Source organism: Triticum aestivum, chromosome 3A (genome assembly GCF_018294505.1).
Source record: "Triticum aestivum cultivar Chinese Spring chromosome 3A, IWGSC CS RefSeq v2.1, whole genome shotgun sequence".
NCBI lineage: Eukaryota > Viridiplantae > Streptophyta > Magnoliopsida > Poales > Poaceae > Triticum > Triticum aestivum.
The window spans coordinates 685701669-685722977 of NC_057800.1; the positions used below are offsets into that span (position 1 = coordinate 685701669).

Consider the following 21309-nt stretch of genomic DNA (forward strand, 5'->3'; position numbering starts at 1 on the left):
TCCCTCTTCCTCGCGTCGGCTCGAGGTGGGTGGAGCAGATCGGCGCCCATGACCTCCACCACGGCTCCGTCAACGCGCTCCACTGCCTGCTTGCCGGCACCAGCCTCCGCCTGTCCCTGCACATGGACGCTGTCGAGTTCGCGACAAGGAGCCATGGCGCCGCTGCAGAGCTATCTTCCCTCTTCCTCTTGTGCAGAATAGTCCCACCTCACCCTCTTCCATTAAATCCTCCCAATTTAAATATGCTTTTATGTTTTCTCCGTATCAAGGAGTCATAGCCAAGGGTGTGAGAGCTAAAGCGTGCAAGGAATAAGGAAGGGAATGAACTAAGTGACTATGGCAAAGAAATAAGGACGGAAATTAACTAAGGAAGGGAAGGAATTGAGTGACTCTCGCAGAGAAATAAGGAAGAAAATTAACCAAGGAAAGGAAGGAATTGAGGGACTGAAGGAAATCTTCATCATCTTCTAAATCAAAGGAAGGAAGGAGGAACAATGAAATCTCTAACAAAAAAAGGAAGGAAAGCCTCTCATTGAGAGATGTTCAATTCTGACTTTGAGAGAAAACACCGTTCAAATCTGGCAGAGAAAATAAAGGATTCAGTAATAAAACACAGCGTATCTCTCTAATTTGTTCCATATAATCAACAAAACAAACTTTTTTTCTCCTATGTAACAACAGATTACCACCAAGATATCTTCCCGGCTACATCCTTTCTCCTGCCCATCTACTACACTGTCGATGTTGCCCCCTAGATCACATGAGAATAGATCAGGATTGATAGAAAAGTGCTCTCTCTGTGGATCAGCATGCATCCACTGTGTTCTTGAGCATGGAAGCAGCTCCTGGCACTTCATCATGCATAGGTACGTTTTTGCGCCTTGAATCTACAAATTTTAGGCCCTCTTATCATACAGAGGAGATAAGATTAAAACAAACAAAGAGTTTAATCTATGACATGCAAATTACAGAAATAGCTCTGGGAGTGATGACCGTGGGCGTGCAAATTAATCCTTCAGAATTACATTATAATTCTCGGAGTGATGATCGCGGGCGTGCCACACAAGTGGCCATGCGCATTAGCAAAATCAGTTTCAAACATGCCTCATGTAAACATATAGCAATGAGCGGCCTCATGTTTCGAACATGCCGTATGTATATGCATGTGCTTTAGTGCTTCATTATAGTACACGATTTCTTCAGGTTTTGTACAGTAGTTCCAAGGGGAGACAATAATCAATTATAGTTAAGGCGATTTTCCACAAGGTACATTTTTCCAAGAAAAAGTTGCATTTTTATTTTACTGATTATCTAAGATTTATATATTCTTAGCTATATTCCAAGTTACGTGTTTTGTTTTGTCATCTCAGCATTTTTTACCTTTTTTTTGTCGTCTCAGCATTTTATACTAAGGGCTGACACCGAGGTGAAGCCTCTGAATTTGTTTTAACAGTTTGTATGTATTATATAAGAAGCATTACAATGATATAATAGTATTCTATGTAAAATGCAGTTGTATTACCATCCATGCTTGTCGTCTAATAAATGAGTGATTGTAAAGGTACAGCTGGTTTGATACTCATTGTTCATTGTTCTAAGGTATGTCTCAGTTTTAGAATGGTAGCCTGTAGAAAATATAATTGTGTATTCAGTTTCAAAGTATAGTTTTGCATGATTTTCATAATTTCTATGAATTCAAACTGTTAACTGGTAGTTTTATACAAATTAGTTGCTGGTTATTCCTCCATGATTTAGTTTTCCAGTTCAATGTAGTCTTGCGCTCGCGGGATTGAAAACTAAGAATGGAAAAGTGAAGCTGCACGTCAAACTACACTACGTGCATATGTGCATACACTCTACCCCTCCTCTATTTCTACCACTTTGAGTTGCAGAAAAGGGAAATTACACGCAGATGAAATAGCGTATGGGGTAGCACTAGAAATAGCATATGGGGGTAGCACTAACCTCTGCCTCTGAGCTTGCATCGAGTTCCAAACTTGAAATGAATCTACATGAGCCCCTGTTGTATCTCAAGGTACTCGTTGACCGCCCCCGCGCGCGATGTTGTTGGCAGGGAACAACAGCATGGAGCAGCTGCCACAACTTAGGCACGCCGGACGCAAACGGTGCTACACAGCATAGCTCTCGCCCTGCCGCCGGCGACGGCGACGGCCTCGGACGGCAGACCGCATCTCACCTTGTGTGAATTGTCTCTGAGCTTGAACTGAGGAGAACATAGGCAAGGGAGCAGCTGCCACAGTTTAGTCCCGGGATTGGCCGCGCCGGATGCGGGCCTTGCTACCGCAACACGTCCCTACTTGCCGCCGGCATCGGCGAGGGCCCCGGACGGTGGTCTGCATCTCACGGCCTCACCTTGTGGCCTTGTGGGAAACGCCTCATGGAGCTTGAACTGAGGCAGCTAGAAGAGTCCAGGAGATAAGTTAAGGGAAATAAGTAAAACAAAATAGCACTGTTTCAGTGATGGGGCTGATCAGAACACGTGTTGGTCGCCAGATGCCACACATGCATAAAAGAGGACATGCACGCCGCATTTACCGCATGAATTGGCTAAAATGGAACTGTGTGCTGATTGGCTCTAATTAAATAGATTTATGTGTTGGCTTATGAAAATTAGCTGGAGAGGGGCACGCATGCATTTATTTGGGCAATTTCGGATCTTCTTCCGTCCTTGCAATGTGGGGCAAGATATTTGGGGACACAATGCATACTTTTCTTTATTAGCTTTGTGTGCATACCCTTTTTAGTTAACTTTGTGTGCATGCCCTTTTTAATTAACTTTGTTTATTAATTATTCTGGCGCACTTTAATTAGTAATCTGACAATGTCCGTCGGGTACGAACAAATGACAAATCAAACATTTTTATGGTGAATTTAGTGACCCGAGGGAGATAATTTTAGTTAGCAAGCATGCTAACTTCATGTTTCAATTTATTTTTGACAGAGAATTGCCTTGTGTGTCTAACTTGCCATCCTTGTGTCAAGAATTGCTATCAAAAATGTTCGATGTGCCATGTGCTCATACCTGACATCAGGTACTTATCATTTATGTTAATTTATTCATGTATTGTGCTATCGAAAGTATGGTATAGAAATTATACCAAAAGTATTGTATCTATAGTATGGTTCCTAATTCATCGAGGCGTCTGCCTCCCTGCGGCATGATAGATGTTTTGATGAGCAGGTCAATTATTACTCCCGTTGCAACGCACGGGCATATGTCCTACTGTATATATATATATATATATATATAGGAATATATATATATATATATATATATATATATATATATATATATATATATATATATATATACATACCACCGTAAACGTTTCTTACCACCGTAAATTTCGTCCGTAACAGTTTCGTCCGTCGTCTTCCGTATATGTCGCTATGTTTCGTCCGTCCGTGTCATACAATCGCTGGACTGGGCCGTTTGATCTGTCCCCTGTCATCCGCATGGGCTGAACTGGGCCTGGTCCACACTCTTCTCTGAGAAAAAAGAGATGCAAAAAATGTGTGCTGTGAGTTTCAAACTCACGACCAGCCGACCAGGCCCTCCAGGCTGGACAGGCGCAGCCAACTCGGTTTGTCTGCTTCGGCCGTAAACAAGGCGAAACGACTCTTTGCACACGATCCTATCGACTTTTATATGTGAACGACCTTGCCGAAGTCAGCGAACAGACGACGAAGACCGAACAAAGAAATTAGCCCCCGAAAAGTGGGAAGAAAGCGCAAACATGTGCAGCGCGATCCCAAATTAACCTGGGAATAGCATAATCGGAATCAGGTTGCCTTGCTTTCATAATTAAATGGAGTAACTAAATCGGTAATGATGGACTAGACCAAGTGTGCGCGATGAATGCCATTGTGCTAGCTACTTTGAACTAGCTACCTTTTTTTGGACAAATAGCAACCTTTTTAAAATGAGTTTAGTTACTACTACCTTCGTCATGATTTACAGGTCCTCTTCGTATATAGTGTCAAATTTTGAAAATAGATCTAAGTACTAAAATATTAATGCATGTCATAAAAAATTATATCAATGAAAACTATGTTCAAATACGAATTCAATGCTATAATTTTTGTGACATGCATTGACATAGTGTTAGTTAATTATATGGCCAAAATTTGACACAAATACAAGATATTGAGCCGACGGGTCTTGAGATTGTTGAACTCATCACAAGCGTCTCACTATCGACGCGAGCATCACCATCCACTGAAATAATATTTCGCCTTTGTGCGACTTGAAAGCGTCAAACATGGGTTTTAATTCCTGCTGGTATTGGGGTACCACTGTTTCTTACCATCCAACTAGAGGTTTGTTCTCAGGGTTAAAGCAAAACTGACCAATCCATGTATGGCCACACATATATACATGCACTGCAGTAATGAACATTAAAGCAGGATATGTATTTCTTGTCTACCTCAACATGCGCCTCCATGCCCTCGCCATGCTACGTTGATGGGTCTTTTGATGGACACATCAACTTTCTCTCCAATTGCAACACACCTGCACTTTTGCTATAAAAAAATCTTCCAAACCAAACAAACAACTATCTCTAAAAAAATCCAATGTAGTAATAATCCATTCCCATTCAAAAGTTAGATTAGTTATTAAAATCTTGAATAGTATAGAAGATTCCAACGTCTGTACGTCCCATTAAAAATAAATACACCACTCCTCTTCCACACGATGATAGTGCTAAGCTGAAGGAGGCGCCATCAAAGGATACAGCTACAACTTTCTTAACTCTACTCCATAGTGGAGACACCAACAGTCGTTTTTCTAATTACCAGCACCAAGCATGTGTTCTTTTATGATAATGTTTGGCTTCAAAACATGTTCCAATTCTAATAAAAAAATTCAGTTTCTTAAAAAGTAAAGAAAAACTCATGTTTTCTAGAAAAGCAAAACATAAAACTGATTGACAGACACTACTCTTCCAACAGACGAAGTAGTTAGGCTGGTTTCTTCACGTCCACACATCATGCTCCGAACAACAATAAGAGTGTAACCTTATAACTAATATTTATTAGAATTTGATCTAATAAATGACACGTGATGGCACAATTTTGCCCGTTGCAAAGCACATGCATTTGTACTAGTATAAACAAATACAAAATGCAATAAAAGACTAGTGCTATGCATTGTTTATTTAAGAAATGTGTTGATGCATACTAATACAAGAAGTGCGATAAGCAAAAAATGGGAATATTTGACATGTCCCGTCCAAGAGCAAGCTGCGAGCTGGTATTTAAAACAGGTATTTCACTCGTTATCAGAGACCACCTGGGGATTTCATTGCACGACGTAGCTTCCTGCCTCCTTGGGTGTTGTATCATGTGTCCGGCTATCGTACTGCCGGATAGGGCTTCCAGAGAGTAAAGTCCTGAAAGAGAGAGGTTGATAAAGGTAGTAAGCCCCTAGGGCGGTTGATCCGCATTGTGGGACGTGCCGTGATCGTGCCCCCGCAGACACCCATGGTATTTTCAATGCGTAATTATGTACGCGCGGGATGGATTTTGCCGTTGTACTGAGACTATGGCGGGGGCCGAATTGCTAGGCGAGCTCTGAACGTGCCAGGCGATCCTGTTGCAAGTTACTCCGGACGCGCTTGACGGTGTCCGGGGGCTTGATCTCTGAACTGGTGGATTGCCTCAAAAGGCTGCTTTGTGCTTCTGCTGCGAGGGCCACAGTGTGCTCCTCCGTACGGAGCGAGCGTTCTGTGTTTTCATTGACTGTGATGACCCCCCTAGGTCCTGGCATCTTGAGCTTCAGGTATGTGTAATGCGGTGCCGCATTGAATCTTGCAAATGCGGTGCGCCCGAGCAGTGCATGATAGCCGCTGTGGAACGGGACGATATCGAAGATTAACTCCTCGCTTCGGAAGTTGTCCGGAGATCCGAAGACCACTTCCAGTGTGATTGAGCCCATGCAATGGGCCTCTACACCTGGGATGACGCCTTTAAAGGTCGTTTTGGTGGGTTTGATCCTCGAGGGGTCTATACCCATTTTGCGCACCGTATCCTGATAAAGCAGGTTCAGGCTGCTGCCGCCGTCCATAAGGACTCGAGTGAGGTGAAAATCTATCTATGATTGGGTCTAAGACCAATGCGGCAGATCCGCCATGACGGATACTAGTGGGGTGGTCCCTGCGATCAAAAGTGATCGGACAAGAGGACCATGGGTTGAACTTTGGGGCGACGGGCTCCATCACATATACATCCCTTAGTGCACGCTTCCGTTCCATCTTGGGAATGTGGGTTGCGTATATCATGTTCACCGTCCTTACTTGTGGGGGGAACCTCTTCTGTCCTCCCGTGTTCGGCGGTCGGGGCTCCTCCTCGTTATCGTTGTGCAGCCCTGTCCTTGTTTTCGGCGTTTAGTTTGCCGGCCTGCTTGAACACCCAGCATTCTCTATTGGAATGATTGGCTGGTTTGTCGGGGGTGCCGTGTATTTGGCACGAGCGATCGAGTATGCGGTCCAGAATGGACGGGCCCGGATTGCTTCTTTTGAATGGCTTTTTCCACTGACCGGGTTTAGAGCCTTTGAATCCGGCATTGACTGCCGTATCCTCGGCGTTATCGCCGTTATTGCGGCGCTTATGTTTGCTGCAACGTGGCCTGCCGTTGCTATCCTTGGTATCCGAAGTGCCAAGGTTCCTTGATATGTTGTTGCTGCGAGCCAGCCTGCTATCTTCTCCCGCGTAAAAGCGGGTCATGAGTCTCGTGAGGGCTGCCATGGATTTCGGCTTTTCCTGGCCGAGGTGTCGGGCAAGCCACTCGTCATGGATGTTGTGCTTAAATGCCGCTAAGGCCTCTGCATCCGAACGGTCGACAATTTGATTCTTCTTGGTTAGGAACCGTGTCCATAATTGCCTGGCCGATTCCCCTGGCTGCTGAATTATGTGGCTCAAGTCATCGGCATCTGGTGGTCGCACATAAGTGCCCTGGAAGTTGTTGAGGAATGCGCCTTCCAGATCCTCCCAACAGCCAACGGAGTCTGCTGGCAAGCTATTCAGCCAATGCCGAGCTGGTCCTTTAAGCTTTAGCGGGAGGTACTTGATGGCATGTAGATCATCGCCGTGAGCCATGTGGATGTGGAGGAGGAAGTCCTCGATCCATATCGCGGGATCTGTTGTACCATCATATGATTCGATGTTTACGGGTTTAAAACCCTCTGGGAATTCATGATCCATTACTTCGTCAGTGAAGCATAGGGGGTGTGCGGCGCCTCTATGCTGGGCTATATCGCGGCGTAGCTCTTATGAGTCTTGTCTGCTATATTCGGCCCGACCAGATTTACTTTTACTGTATCCGGCGTGACGGTCACTGTCCCGCGTAGGGGCGCACCCTCGTGATCCATAGATTGATCTTGCGTGTTTTGCCCTATCTTCCAATACGTCTCGCAGGTCTCGCGTGTTTTTCGGTGCCTTGGTATGTTTGTTTGAGTGGCGGCGGGGTGCGGGCTGAACTTCTGGATCAAGTGCCTCTCTGTCTCGGCCACGGGGTGGCCGATGAGCTACGTCGTACGCTGGTGATGTAGGTTTTAATGCTTCCTCCTCAAGTCGGGGTAGCGACCTGTGCTTTGGGCGACCCTTGGAGGGGCGTTCGAGTTTGTATTCCTCGGCCGCAAGGACTTCAGTCTATCTATCTGCTAGCAAGTCCTGATCAGCTCGAAGTTGTTGCTGTTTTTTCTTCAAGCTATTTGCTGTGGCTATAAGCCGGCGCTTGAAGTGCTCCTGCTCGACGGGATCCTCAGGTACGACAAATTCTTCGTCTTCGAGGCTCACTTCGTCTTCAGAGGGAGGCATGTAATTGTCCTCCTCTCCCTCTGCCGCTCGTTCCGGAGGGCTGGCTTGTTCATCCTCCTACTCTGGATCCTGCTGGAGGGGATTGTCATCGTCTTCGGCACTATCCGGAGTACTGTTATCTCCTGTGCCGGTATCACCGCTTTTGCTGTGGCGAGACTTAGAGCGGCGCGGCTGACGTCAGTGCTTAGGTTGCTTCTTGGAGGGGTCATCCTCCGCTGTCTTGTCGCCATTGCCTTCTTTGGGTGTATCCACCATGTATATATCATATGATGAGGTGGCGGTCCAGTGCCTCGTGGGCAGTGGTTCCTGTTCTTCTCCTTCATCGTTGTCCATACCATCAATGTCTTCAGAGTTGAAGTCGAGCATGTTGGTTAAATCATCGACAGTGGCTACTAAGTGGGTGGTGGGTGGGGCGTGAATTTCTTCGTCGTCTGCATCCCATTCTAGCCGGACATAGCTCGGCCAAGATTCTCCTGACAAAGAGAGAGACCTTAACGAGTTTAGTACATCACCGAAGGGCGAGTGCTGAAAGATATCCGCGGAGGTAAACTCCATGACCGGCGCCCAGTCGGATTCGACAGGCACGGGTGCAGGCGGTTCGAAGTCCGTGGCCGGAGGAGCGTCTATAAGTTCGGCATCACGGCTCCCGTGAGGGGTAGGGTCAGTATCTGGCTCAATCGCCGATGAGACTGCGGCCTCCATGGCAGGGTCTATCCGCCCGTCCTCGGATGGTGCAATCTGTTTCGGATTGAAGGCCGGAGTTGTTGCTGGTGCGATCCCCTGAACACCGTCCGATGGCAGAGCTAAATCGTGCTCGTCGTGATTGTGCGACGCACCTGGCATGGGCTCGAATCCATCAAAGATCAAGTATCTGCGGATATCGGCCGTGTAGTTCAAGTTTCCAAACCTGACCTGGTGGCCAGGGGGTAGCTCTCGATCTGCTCCAGATGGCCAAGTGAGTTGGCCCGCAGTGCAAAGCCACCGAATATGAAGATCTGTCCGGGGAGGAAAACCTCACCCTGGACCGCATCGCTACCGATGATCGAAGGAGCCATCAGGCCTTATGGTGACGACACAGTGGACCTCTCAATGAAAGCACCAATGTCGGTGTCAAAACTGGCGGATCTCGGGTAGGGGGTCCCAAACTGTGCGTCTAAGGCAGATGGTAACAGGAGGCAGGGGACACGATGTTTACCCAGGTTCGGGCCCTCTCTAGGGAGGTAATACCCTACTTCCTACTTGATTGATCTTGGTGATATGAGTAGTACAGGAGTTGATCTACCATGAGATCGTATGGGCTAAAACCCTAGAAGCTAGCCTATGGTATGATTGTTGTTGTCCTACGGACTAAACCCTCCTGTTTATATAGACACCGTAGGGGGCTAGAGTTACATAGTCGGTTACAATGAGAGGAGATCTACATATCCGTATCGCCAAGCTTGCCTTCCACGCCAAGGAGAGTCCCATCCAAACACGAGACGAAGTCTTCAATCTTGTATCTTCATAGTCCAACAGTACGGCTGTCCGGATACCCCCTAATCCAGGACTCCCTCACATCGACTTCAATTTCTTCATCCAACTGCTCTGACAAAGAAGCAGAAGGAATGTCATCATCTGATCCACTTGGGATCACATATTCTTCATCAAAAGGAACAAGGTCCTTTGATGGCATGGATGAGACAGGAACAACATCAATTGGGTTGTCAAATGAACTAGTCGGCGGCTTCATCTTCTTTGGAGCTGAAGGATCTGATGAAGTTGATGCCTTCCTTTTGTTCACCGCTGCACGCTCTGCAGCCTTGGTCTTCTTCACATCAAATGCAGATGGAAGGATCGGAGTTGGTGTAGGCGCAGGAGGAGCAGAGGGATTTGGTTCAATAACCTCAGGCACAACTGATGCAGTTGCCCTGATTTCTTCAGTTTCTTCAGGCGCACCACTAGTGGATGCCCTGGCAATTTCTTCAGCAGCTGGAATGCAGTCATCAGCCCTGGTGCTTTGAGTTTCTTCAGCAGCCTGATTGTCATCAGCGGTGCAGGCATTTTCTTCAGTCGGCTGAGCAGATGCCTCAGCCTGAGGATTTTCTTGTTGCGTTGGGGCTGCAACATTGGAAGTGAACTTTTCATTCAAATTCACAAACCGGACTTTGGCTCCAAGCCAGTCAGCGCGGCATACGTCAAATTCATCACTGAGTTTCTTGATCTCAGATTGAATATTGACAAGTTCATCAGTTGTCATAGAGATAACATGTTTCTTCAGGTAGCGCTTCTTCTTGTACTGCGCTTTCTTGATCTGCCTGGCCTTTTCAAATTTCCATTTTTCTTCTTGAATTAAGGCAGTTCGCATATGACTTTGGCCAGGAGTCAGCTTGAAATCAGGCATAGGAGTGTTTGGGTCCTTGTGCCAGAGATCGATGTAATCAAGGATCACTTTCAGATCCAAAAGCAGAGGCACATTTGTGCCCTTGGCTCTAGAGGCCCTGAGCTGCCTGTCACTAATGATTTTGGCAAGTTCCTCATCATTAGCTTCGTCTTAATCAAACGGCACTTGGAAGGCGACCTGCTTCTTGTGAATCCTTGGGCGAGAACCTCGTCCAGCAGTAGCCTTTTTCTTCAGCAGAGAGGGGCCCGTTGAGGAATTTGGTGCAGCTGAGGAACTAGCAGAAGCTCCTGAGGCAATAGAGATTCCTGTTGTCCTTTGGCACGTGGCGAGATGCACAGGTGCTGAGGATTTGGTCAGAGCAGCTGAGGACTTTTGCGGAGGAGCTGAGGACTTTGGAGGAACCACGTCGCAAAATTTGCGTATGTACATGATTTGTCGTCCGCACTACTACCTGGGCCTTGACCTGAAGCGTTGCCACTTGGGCCTCAAACTCAACCCGCAGACCATATAGGAATCAGCCCCGAAGAGAAAGAAAAAGCCACACCATCGTCTGGCTCTGCCAATCTGCCGCTGCTTTTCCCTCTCTTATTGATCTCTCTCGCCCCTCGTCGCATAATCCCACATCGCTACTTTGCAGTTAATGTCATCGATTCATATACGCGTGCCTTGGTGATTCAACAAGAGGCAACGGAAATCAAGGGAGGAACGAACCGAACCGAACCCAAAGGAGAGACAGAGCAGGCTTGGGGTGGCAGTGCACCTCGGCGGCGGTGCCATGGCCTGCTGGCCAAATGGAAAGGAGACAGACGGGAGTGGGAGGGGATCGTGGGTTAGGTGGGCTTCCTGTGAGGTTAGTCTCAGGCCGTGGCTAGCTGGGTCAGTGACACCATTCCTCAAAAATATACGGGGTCAATTCAAATTACGTGGTTGGACTTTCTTATTTCAACTATCTCCATCCTAAAGTACCTTCTTATTTCAACTAACCCTAAAAAACCTTCTTATTTCAACTTCCCTTTTTATTGAGTTGAACTTTGCCAGGAGCATTTTTTCGAAAATCTATGTCCTTTTTTATATTATATTTTCCACCGAGTCAAAGATCCTTGAATGATATATATATTGCATGGTCTCTTCAAGTTGCTTTGTATTTCCCTCTAACGTCACTGTAGAGTGTACATACATCTATGGTGTTGCTGAAAAAATTAACGTTTTGGATTAGTATATTTACTTAATTCTCAAGAGCTAAACGAGAATATGTTCATAAAAACACTTAATTTAAGCAGGCTACAGAGTTTAGCAGGCTTGATCTAACTTCGGCCAGAAAAAAATAACCACATATTTTTGGTTCAAATCCTGACTCTACAATAAATCCCGACTCTTCGCTCCGGAGCGTGACGTGCATGATCAATCCATCTAAGCCAAATAGGAGAACACAAAGTACCATCCAATTTCAAAAGAAATAAACCACGACGATATTACAACTCAATAAGTTAGATAGCAATTTTAACTGAGAAGTCTAGGTATTTCTCAGAAAAGATACAACAGCAAAAATTATCTCGCTCTCCACAACAACGGCACTGTGCTGGCCGCACATGAAAAAATGAGAATAAAAAAACAAGACCCGTAGATATATAAAGTGGCAAAAGGACCCATGAAGTAAGTTCTGCCACATTTATCGTCCGGTGCAACGCACGGGCATTTGTACTAGATTGAGAGGAAAAAATATTGATAACCACGCATGCACAACTCTAAAAAACCTCGCGCGAAAAAGCAACATTTTTCTCATCTTATGCTGACCGATTGTGTGCGTGCGAGCACGCGCGTGTGTGTGAGAGAGAGAAAGAGACGCCTTAGGACTGACCATATTCAAATGCGTTTTCGTTGTGTGAGCATTGAGACCACCATCGGGAACACAAATGTGATGGAAATATAGTGCAATGGAGCTTTATTGGGTTAAGAGCGTGTTGGAAATATAGTGCAATGGAGCTTTATTGTAGTGACATTTACACTATGTTTTCCTAAGGAAATTGTCATGATGGTACTGTCTGATGTAAATGGAATACAATGTCTGAAACCTTGTTTCAGTACAGTTTGGTTGTCAACATTCAGAAACAGAGTTTCAGGTCTGTGCAAATGGGTGAGTCGAGGTCCGACCCTGGTGTCAACTGATCCCGTTTCTAGCCGGACTGAATTCTGGTACGTTTGATTGATACAAAGTGAAGTCCATCTCATCAACGGTACCACGACTGCCGCACAAATTCTCCGGTGGATAAACTTGCACAAGTAGTCGCCGCAGGAGGAGGAGTGCGTGGGAGAAACTCCAGGGGGCGGATCCTGAAGTTTAGGCAGTCCGTTGGTTTAGGGTTGATTGCTGATTCATGCCTGTAAAAGGGAGACGTCCCAGATTGGAAGACACACAGAAAAAGCATTCACCTGAGTTCTTCTCTGTTTCGCCGCCGGAGCCTCGCCATCCCTTTCCTGTTGTGCTGCAGGACGGGGAGAGCAGTAATCTCCGTTCCTTCTCCGGCTTGCTGACCTGCACGGGTGCCGGAGCAATCAAGGTTCTGGGAAGTGCCGCTGCACGCTGCTCGCCGATCTGCATCGCCACTTCCGCTTCTCGAGCTTTGTCAGGCTTCCACTTCAACACCTGCGTTTCAGTCAAGGTAACATTCAGTTAACTATCCCAGTGTTTTGTTGGCTTCCTGTCATGTTCAAGAATAGATTAATATGGTTACTAGCATTGCTAGTTGAGTTCTGCTATCTTGTGATATTTGTCGTGGATCATAGATTGCTTCAGATTGACATCTTAAGTTGGTTAATTCAAAATGCAGTTAACTTGATCATAGTTAATTTACAGAATTGTTCAACAATCCAGAACCTTGATTCGATCGATATGGCTGGACCTACCGATTTGCTGAAACCTGAACGTTTTTGGGGGTGAGAACTTTAAGAGATGGCAAACCAGAGTCAAGTTCTGGCTGATGAGTATGAATCTGTGGTGGGTGATATCCCCACAGCTTCCACTCACGCAAGAACAACAACGTGAGATTGAGGTGTCTAGTGACACAGCTCTGGGTTGTCTTCTCTCCCTCTTGACGGATCAGCTTTGTGACATATACATGAGCTATACCAGCCCCTCTGAATTATGGGAAGCCCTCATACGCAAGTACGGAGAAGCTGATGCAGGGCGTGAGTTGTACGTCAATGAATTGTATCATGACTTCTGCATGGTTGATAGCCGTTCGGTCGTCGAACAATCTCATGAGCTTCAGCTTCTGGTGGGGGAACTGGGACACTTCGGCTCAGTCTTGCCTGATAAATTTGTGGTTGGGGGCATTATTGCCAAGCTTCCTCCAGGATGGAGGGGCTTTGCCACAAGCCTCAAGCATCGCAGGGACGCAATGACCGTGGAGGGTCTGATTGCTACTCTGGATGTTGAGGAGAAAGCAAGGGCCAAAGATGTTCCACAACCTTCCACCCAGGATACCTCAACTGCAAACTTGGTTGATGGTGGGGCTGGCAGCTCGAAGAACTTCAAGAACAAAGGGAAAGGAGCAAAAAAAACTACTGGCTTTAAAAAGAAGAAGAAAACTAAAGGAGACTTCAACTGCTTTGTGTGCGGTGAGGCTGGCCACCTGGCAAGGAAGTGCCGCATGCGTAAAGGCAAGAAGGTTAATCAGCAAACCGTAAATGTGACTATTGGCGAGCCAGGAGAAGGATCTGGGTATGAACCTACTGTCCTTATGTCGTCTCAAATCACCGATTGGTGGTTAGATACTGGCGCTAATGTTCATGTTTGTGCTGATTATAATTTGTTTTCATCTTACCAGACTTGCAGCAGTTCCACCGTCATAATGGGGAATGGAACTCGGGCAGCTGTGCAAGGAGTAGGAAGAGTGGAGCTAAAACTCTCATCGGGGAAGACTCCTACTGAAGAATGTAAAGCATGTCCCGTTAATAAATAGGAACCTACTTAGTGGTTCTCTGCTATGTCGTGATGGTCTAAAGTTAGTGTTTGAGTCAAATAAATTTGTAATTTCCAGATTTGGTCAGTTCATAGGAAAAGGCTACAACAGCGGAGGCCTGTTCCGCTTGTCTGTGTTAGAGGATCTTAATCTTCTAAACACCATTTCATGTTCTTCGGTTAATGAATATTGTATGAGAGATGCATCTGTTTGGCACTCTCGGTTGTGTCATATAAATTTCGATCGTCTTATTCGGCTGTGCAAACTTGAGTTAATACCTAACCTGTCTATAGTTAAAGGATCTAAGTGTCAGGCCTGCGTACAAGCCAAACAGCCAAGAAAACCTTTCAAATCTGTTGGTGAAAAGGGCCTGGTACCTCTTGATCTAATTCATTCTGACTTATGTGAAATGAATGGAGTGTTAACCAGGGCAGGGAAAAAGTACATGATAACATTGATAGATGATGCAACTAAATGGTGTTATTTGTTCTTAGTAAAAACGAAAGATGAGGCACTAGAGTGTTTTAAAATCTACAAGGCAGAAGTAGAGACTCCATTGAACAAGAAAATCAAACGTCTAAGATCTGATAGAGGAGGGGAATACCTTTCAAAAGAATTCTCTGATTTCTGTGCTGAACATGGTATTATACATGAAACAACTGCTCCTTACTCACCTCAGTCCAATGGAGTGGCAGAGAGGAAAAACCGAACGCTTACTGACCTGGTAAATGCCATGTTGGACAGCTCAGGTCTACCTAAGCCATGGTGGGGGGAAGCAGTGTTAGCAGCATGTTATGTACTAAATAGAGTTCCCACATCAAAAGGAGAGATAACCCCGTATGAGGGATGGAAAGGCAGAAAACCCACTCTCAGATTTCTGCGTGCTTGGGGCTGTTTAGCCAAGGTAAATGTACCTGCAGTCAAGAAACGTAAGTTAGGCCCAAAGATGGTTGATTGTGTGTTTCTTGGCTATGCAAAGAACTCTATTGCCTATAGGTTTCTAGTGATTAAATCGGGTGTAGCAGATGTTAATGTTAACACTGTAATTGAGTCATCCGATGCAACGTTCTTTGAAAACATCTTTCCAATGAAAAGGGACGAAACACCATCTGACAACCCGATTCCCTATCCTATACCTGAACCCGTAGTACCCTCTGAAACTCCAGATGCAGAAAACAACAGTGAAGAATGTGTTCCTAGGAGGAGCAAAAGACAAAGAAGAGAAAAATCATTTGGTAATGATTTTTTTGTATTTTTAGTGGATGATGAGCCAAGAACCCTTCTAGAAGCTTTTGCATCTCCGGATGCAGATTACTAGAAGGAGGCAGTCCAAAGCGAAATGGATTCAACCCTTGCTAATTGAACTTGGGAAATTTGTCCTCGTCCCACAGGTTGTAAGCCAGTGGGATGCAAATGGATTTTTAAAAGGAAACTAAGACCAGACGGTACAATAGTTGCTAAGGGTTTTACCCAAAAAGAGGGAGAAGACTTCTTTGATACCTATTCCCCTGTGGCAAGAGTGACTACAATTCGTGTGCTTGTTGCACTTGCTGCCTCATATAAATTTCTAATCCATCAAATGGATGTGAAGACAACATTCCTAAATGGAGAGCTAGAAGAGGAAATTTATATGCAGCAGCCTGATGGGTTTGTAGCTACATGACAAGAGAACATGGTATGTAAATTAAAGAAATCCCTATATGGCCTAAGGCAAGCATCAAAACAGTGGCATGAGAAGTTTGATAAAACTCTCACGTCTGCAGGGTTCTTGGTGAATGACGCTCATAAATGCGTGTACTATAAATTTGGTGGGGGTGAAGGTGTCTGCGTCTCTATGTGGATGATATACTAATATTTGGAACTAATATCAATGTGATCAATGACACTAAAAGTTACTTGTCACATAATTTCGACATGAAAGATTTGGGTGAAGCTGATGTTATTCTTAACATTAAAGTAACTAAAGGTGAGGATGGTATTACACTAAGTCAATCCCATTATGTGGAGAAAATTCTGAGCAGGTTCGGCTTCTCTGAATCTAAATCATCTCCAACACCATATGACCCAAGTCTTAAGCTTCGGAAAAATAGAGGACAAGCAATTGATCAGTTAAGATATACACAAATGGTTGGTTCCTAATGTACTTGGCTAGTGTGACTAGACCGGACATTTCGTATGATGTCTGCAAACTGAGCAGGTTTAACTCTAATCCTGGAAATGACCATTGGGTTGCACTAGGCCGAGTTATGAGATATTTAGTAGGCACATCTACTTATGGTCTACATTTCACTGGGTACCCTGCAGTCCCAGAGGGGTACAGTGATTCTAATTGGATTTCAGATGCCGATGAAATCAAAGCTACTAGTGGATACATTTTTACACTAGGAGGTGCAACAGTGTCATGGAGATCGCGTAAGCAAACGATACTCACCAGATCAACTATGGAGGCTGAACTGGTGGCTCTTGACACTGCCACCGTTGAAGCAGAATGGCTGCGGGAGCTGCTCATGGAACTGCCCATGATAGAGAAGCCCATTCCTGCAATATTGATAAACTGTGACAATCAGACAGTTATCATAAAGGTTAAAAGTTCAAAGGATAATTTAAAATCCTGAAGGCATGTGAAACGCAGAATCAAGTCAGTCAGGTCGCTGAAAAATTCAGGAGTGATTGCCCTTGATTATATAAACAAATGTAAAAATCTGGCTGATCCTTTCACTAAAGGACTATCACGAACAGTGATAGAATGTACATCAAGGGAAATGGGACTGAGACCCACATGAGTTTCTTGACAGTAGAAACCCTGTCCTTGTGATTGGAGATCCCATGAATTGGACAATGGGAATAACAAGCTGTTAATTAACTAGAGAGTATAAATTTCTGTTTATTTCCCGTTAGTAGATACTGCTTGGCAGGATGACTACAAGTCAGAATATGTCTTGTGACCAATTAAATTGGTAAGGCACCAATCGCAGGGTAAGCCTATAAAAGACATACCTATATGGGCTTTGGTTGTGGTCGAAACCAATGAAGTATGGGTGAACTTCATAAAAGCTCATGGAAAGATTAGGAAGCTAGACCTTAAAGCTTCACCGCAGGCCTGGTTCCAGGCGGTCTTGTACTAACTTAACATTAAGATGAAACCCAATTACACAAAACTATCAATTCAAGGTGCGCCCATTGATTAGTTGTCAGAAGGTGAATTCTGAAGTGTAAGGTATAGCTCAACCCTTTAGGGTCTATATCTCAAATTTAGTATATAATAAGACAAAAGGAGAACTAACGTAGGTTAAGACAACTTGGTGGGGATTGTTGGAAATATAGTGCAATGGAGCTTTATTGTAGTGAAATTTACACTATATTTTCCTAAGGAAATTGTCATGATGGTACTGTCAGATGTAAATGGAATATAATGTCTGAAACCTTGTTTCGGTACAGTTTGGCTGTCAACATTCAGAAACAGAGTTTCAGGTCTGTGAAAACGGGTGAGTCGAGGTCTGACCCTGGTGTCAACTGATCTCGTTTTTGGCCGGACTGAATTCTGGTACGTTTGATTGATACAAAGTGAAGTCCATGTCATCAACGGTACCACGGCTGCCGCACGAATTCTCCGATGGATAAACTTGGACAAGTAGTCGCCGCAGGAGGAGGAGTGCGTGGGAGAAACTCCAGGGGCGGATCCTGAAGTTTAGGCACTTCGTTGGTTTAGGGTTGATTGCTGATTCGTGCCTATAAAGGGGAGACGTCCCATATTGGAAGACACACAGAAAAAGCATTCACCTGAGTTCTTCTCTGTTTCGCCGCCGGAGCCTCGCCATCCCTTTCCTGTTGTGCTGCAGGACGGGGAGAGCAGTAATCTCCGTTCCTTCTCCGGCTTGCTGACCTGCACGGGTGCCGGAGCAATCAAGGTTCTGGGAAGGGCCGCTGCACGCTGCTCGCCGATCTGCATCGCCACTTCCGCTTCTCGAGCTTCGTTAGGCTTCCACTTCAACACTGCGTTTCAGTCAAGGTAACATTCAGTTAACTATCCCAGTGTTTTGCTGGCTTCCTACCATGTTCAAGAATAGATTGATTTGGTTACTAGCATTGCTAGTTGAGTTCTGCTATCTTGTGATACATGTAGTGGATTATAGATTGCTTCAGATTGATATCTTAAGTTGGTTAATTCAAAATGCAGTTAACTTAATAATAGTTAATTTACCGAATTGTTTAACAGAGCATGTGTTTTTTTCTCTCCCGTTGCAACGCACGGACTCTTTTGCTAGTATGTATATATATATATATACATACCACCGTAAACGTTTCTTACCACCGTAAATTTCGTCCGTAACAGTTTGGTCCGTCGTCTTCCGTATATGTCGCTATGTTTCGTCCGTCCGTGTCATACAATCGCTGGACTGGGCCGTTTTATCTGTCCCCTGTCATCCGCATGGGCTGAACTGGGCCTGGTCCACACTCTTCTCTGAGAAAAAAGAGATGCAAAAAATGTGTGCTGTGAGTTTCAAACTCACGACCAGCCGACCAGGCCCTCCAGGCTGGACAGGCGCAGCCAACTCGGTTTGTCTGCTTCGGCCGTAAACAAGGTTGCTACCTGAATATTAGTCCCACCTCGCTCCTTTGCACACGATCCTGTCGACTTTTATATGTGAACGACCTTGCCGAAGTCAGCGAACAGACGACGAAGACCGAACAAAGAAATTAGCCCCCAAAAAGTGGGAAGAAAGCGCAAACATGTGCAGCGGGATCCCAAATTAACCTGGGAATAGCATAATCGGAATCAGGCCATGGCACTTGAGCCAAAAACATGTGTGTGTGTGTGGCAGAACGCAAGTGAGAGATAGAATGCCAATCTTTATAACAATTGTGAATTTGTGATTCATAATTGTTTTTTTTGAACTTTGCCAATTACACAATTATGTAATTGTCTGCATTTTCCGGATGTACCGTATTATACATATCTAACGTACATAATGAACTCTTTATAGGTCAATGTTGTGTCATATGCCCACTTAAAATTTTATGCTGGGTCCACTTATTTTAGCTCAAAGGTGATATGAGAGCCCACACACATGTTCTTATCGGAGAGGGATCCTCTGACATGCAAGAGGAAAGTCAGGGAGCTACAGTGGCCTCTTTGTGTAAAATATGGAAGGCAAGTTAGAGATCCGACAATGCCCAGGAATCACTGTAGATGCACAGATTACTGTGGACAATCACTGTACATAATCGTGATATGAGAGCCCACACACATGTTCTTATCGGAGAGGGATCCTCTGACATGCAAGAGGAAAGTCAGGGAGCTACAGTGGCCTCTTTGTGTAAAATATGGAAGGCAAGTTAGAGATCCGACAATGCCCAGGAATCACTGTAGATGCACAGATTACTGTGGACAATCACTGTACATAATCGTTGTGTTAAATTGCAGCTTATGAAAATCTAGAGAAGGGAAGTCAGGCTACTGTAGCTTTCCCTGACTTCTCTTCCTAAGTCAAGAAAATAGGTATATATGTGTGTGTGGGCGCGCGCTCTGGAAGATAAATATGATCATGATAATTTAATTTATTGTTTAGTAGTACAATATTTAAACTCAAGAAAATAGGTATATATGTTTTTGTGTAGTTTTATTATCTGAGTTAAGTAATAAATATTAACCTTCCTTTAAAGAAGCATGTTGCCTTGCTTTCATAATTAAATGGAGTAACTAAATCGGTAATGATGGACTAGACCAAGTGTGCGCGATGAATGCCATTGTGCTAGCTACTTTGAACTAGCTAACTTTTTTTGGACAAATAGCAACCTTTTTAAAATGAGTTTAGTTACTACTACCTTCGTCATGATTTACAGGTCCTCTTCGTATATAGTGTCAAATTTTGAAAATAGATCTAAGTACTAAAATATTAATGCATGTCATAAAAAATTATATCAATGAAAACTATGTTCAAATATGAATTCAATGCTATAATTTTTGTGACATGCATTGACATATTGTTAGTTAATTATATGGTCAAAATTTGACACAAATACAAGATATTGAGCCGACGGGTCTTGAGATTGTTGAACTCATCACAAGCGTCTCACTATCGACGCGAGCATCACCATCCACTGAAATAATATTTCGCCTTTGTGCGACTTGAAAGCGTCAAACATGGGTTTTAATTCCTGCTGGTATTGGGGTACCACTGTCTCTTACCATCCAACTAGAGGTTTGTTCTCAGGGTTAAAGCAAAACTGACCAATCCATGTATGGCCACACATATATACATGCACTGCTGTAATGAACATTAAAGCAGGATATGTATTTCTTGTCTACCTCAACATGCGCCTCCATGCCCTCGCCATGCTACGTTGATGGGTCTTTTGATGGACACATCAACTTTCTCTCCAATTGCAACACACCTGCACTTTTGCTATAAAAAAATCTTCCAAACCAAACAAACAACTATCTCTAAAAAAATCCAACGTAGTAATAATCCATTCCCATTCAAAAGTTAGATTAGTTATTAAAATCTTGAATAGCATAGAAGATTCCAACGTCTGTATGTCCCATTAAAAATAAATACACCACTCCTCTTCCACACGGTGATAGTGCTAAGCTGAAGGAGGCGCCATCAAAGGATACAACTACAACTTTCTTAACTCTACTCCATAGTCGAGACACCAACAGTCGTTTTTCTAATTACCAGCACCAAGCATGTGTTCTTTTATGATAATGTTTGGCTTCAAAACATGTTCCAATTCTAATAAAAAAATCCAGTTTCTTAAAAAGTAAAGAAAAACTCATGTTTTCCAGAAAAGCAAAACATAAAACTGATTGACAGACACTACTCTTCCAACAGACGAAGTAGTTAGGCTGGTTTCTTCACGTCCACACATCATGCTCCGAACAACAATTAGAGTGTAACCTTATAACTAATATTTATTAGAATTTGATATAATAAATGCCACGTGATGGCACAATTTTTCCCGTTGCAAAGCACGGGCATTTGTACTAGTATAAACAAATACAGAATGCAATAAAAGACTAGTGCTATGCATTGTTTATTTAAGAAATGTGTTGATGCATACTAATACAAGCAGTGTGATAAGCAAAAAATGGGAATATTTGACATATCCCGCCAAGGGCAAGCT

The 21309-nt window shown here is 44.3% G+C and overlaps 1 long non-coding RNA gene across 1 annotated transcript; it reads right to left on the minus strand.

Annotated features, from left to right (window-relative positions):
• Positions 1-603: 603 nt before the first annotated feature.
• On the minus strand, positions 604-2405 carry LOC123059085 (uncharacterized). Its single transcript, XR_006427365.1, has 2 exons — positions 1966-2405; positions 604-887 (listed from the first exon to the last, which is right to left on the minus strand). It is a non-coding gene; the product is annotated as an uncharacterized lncRNA (long non-coding RNA).
• Positions 2406-21309: the final 18904 nt, after the last annotated feature.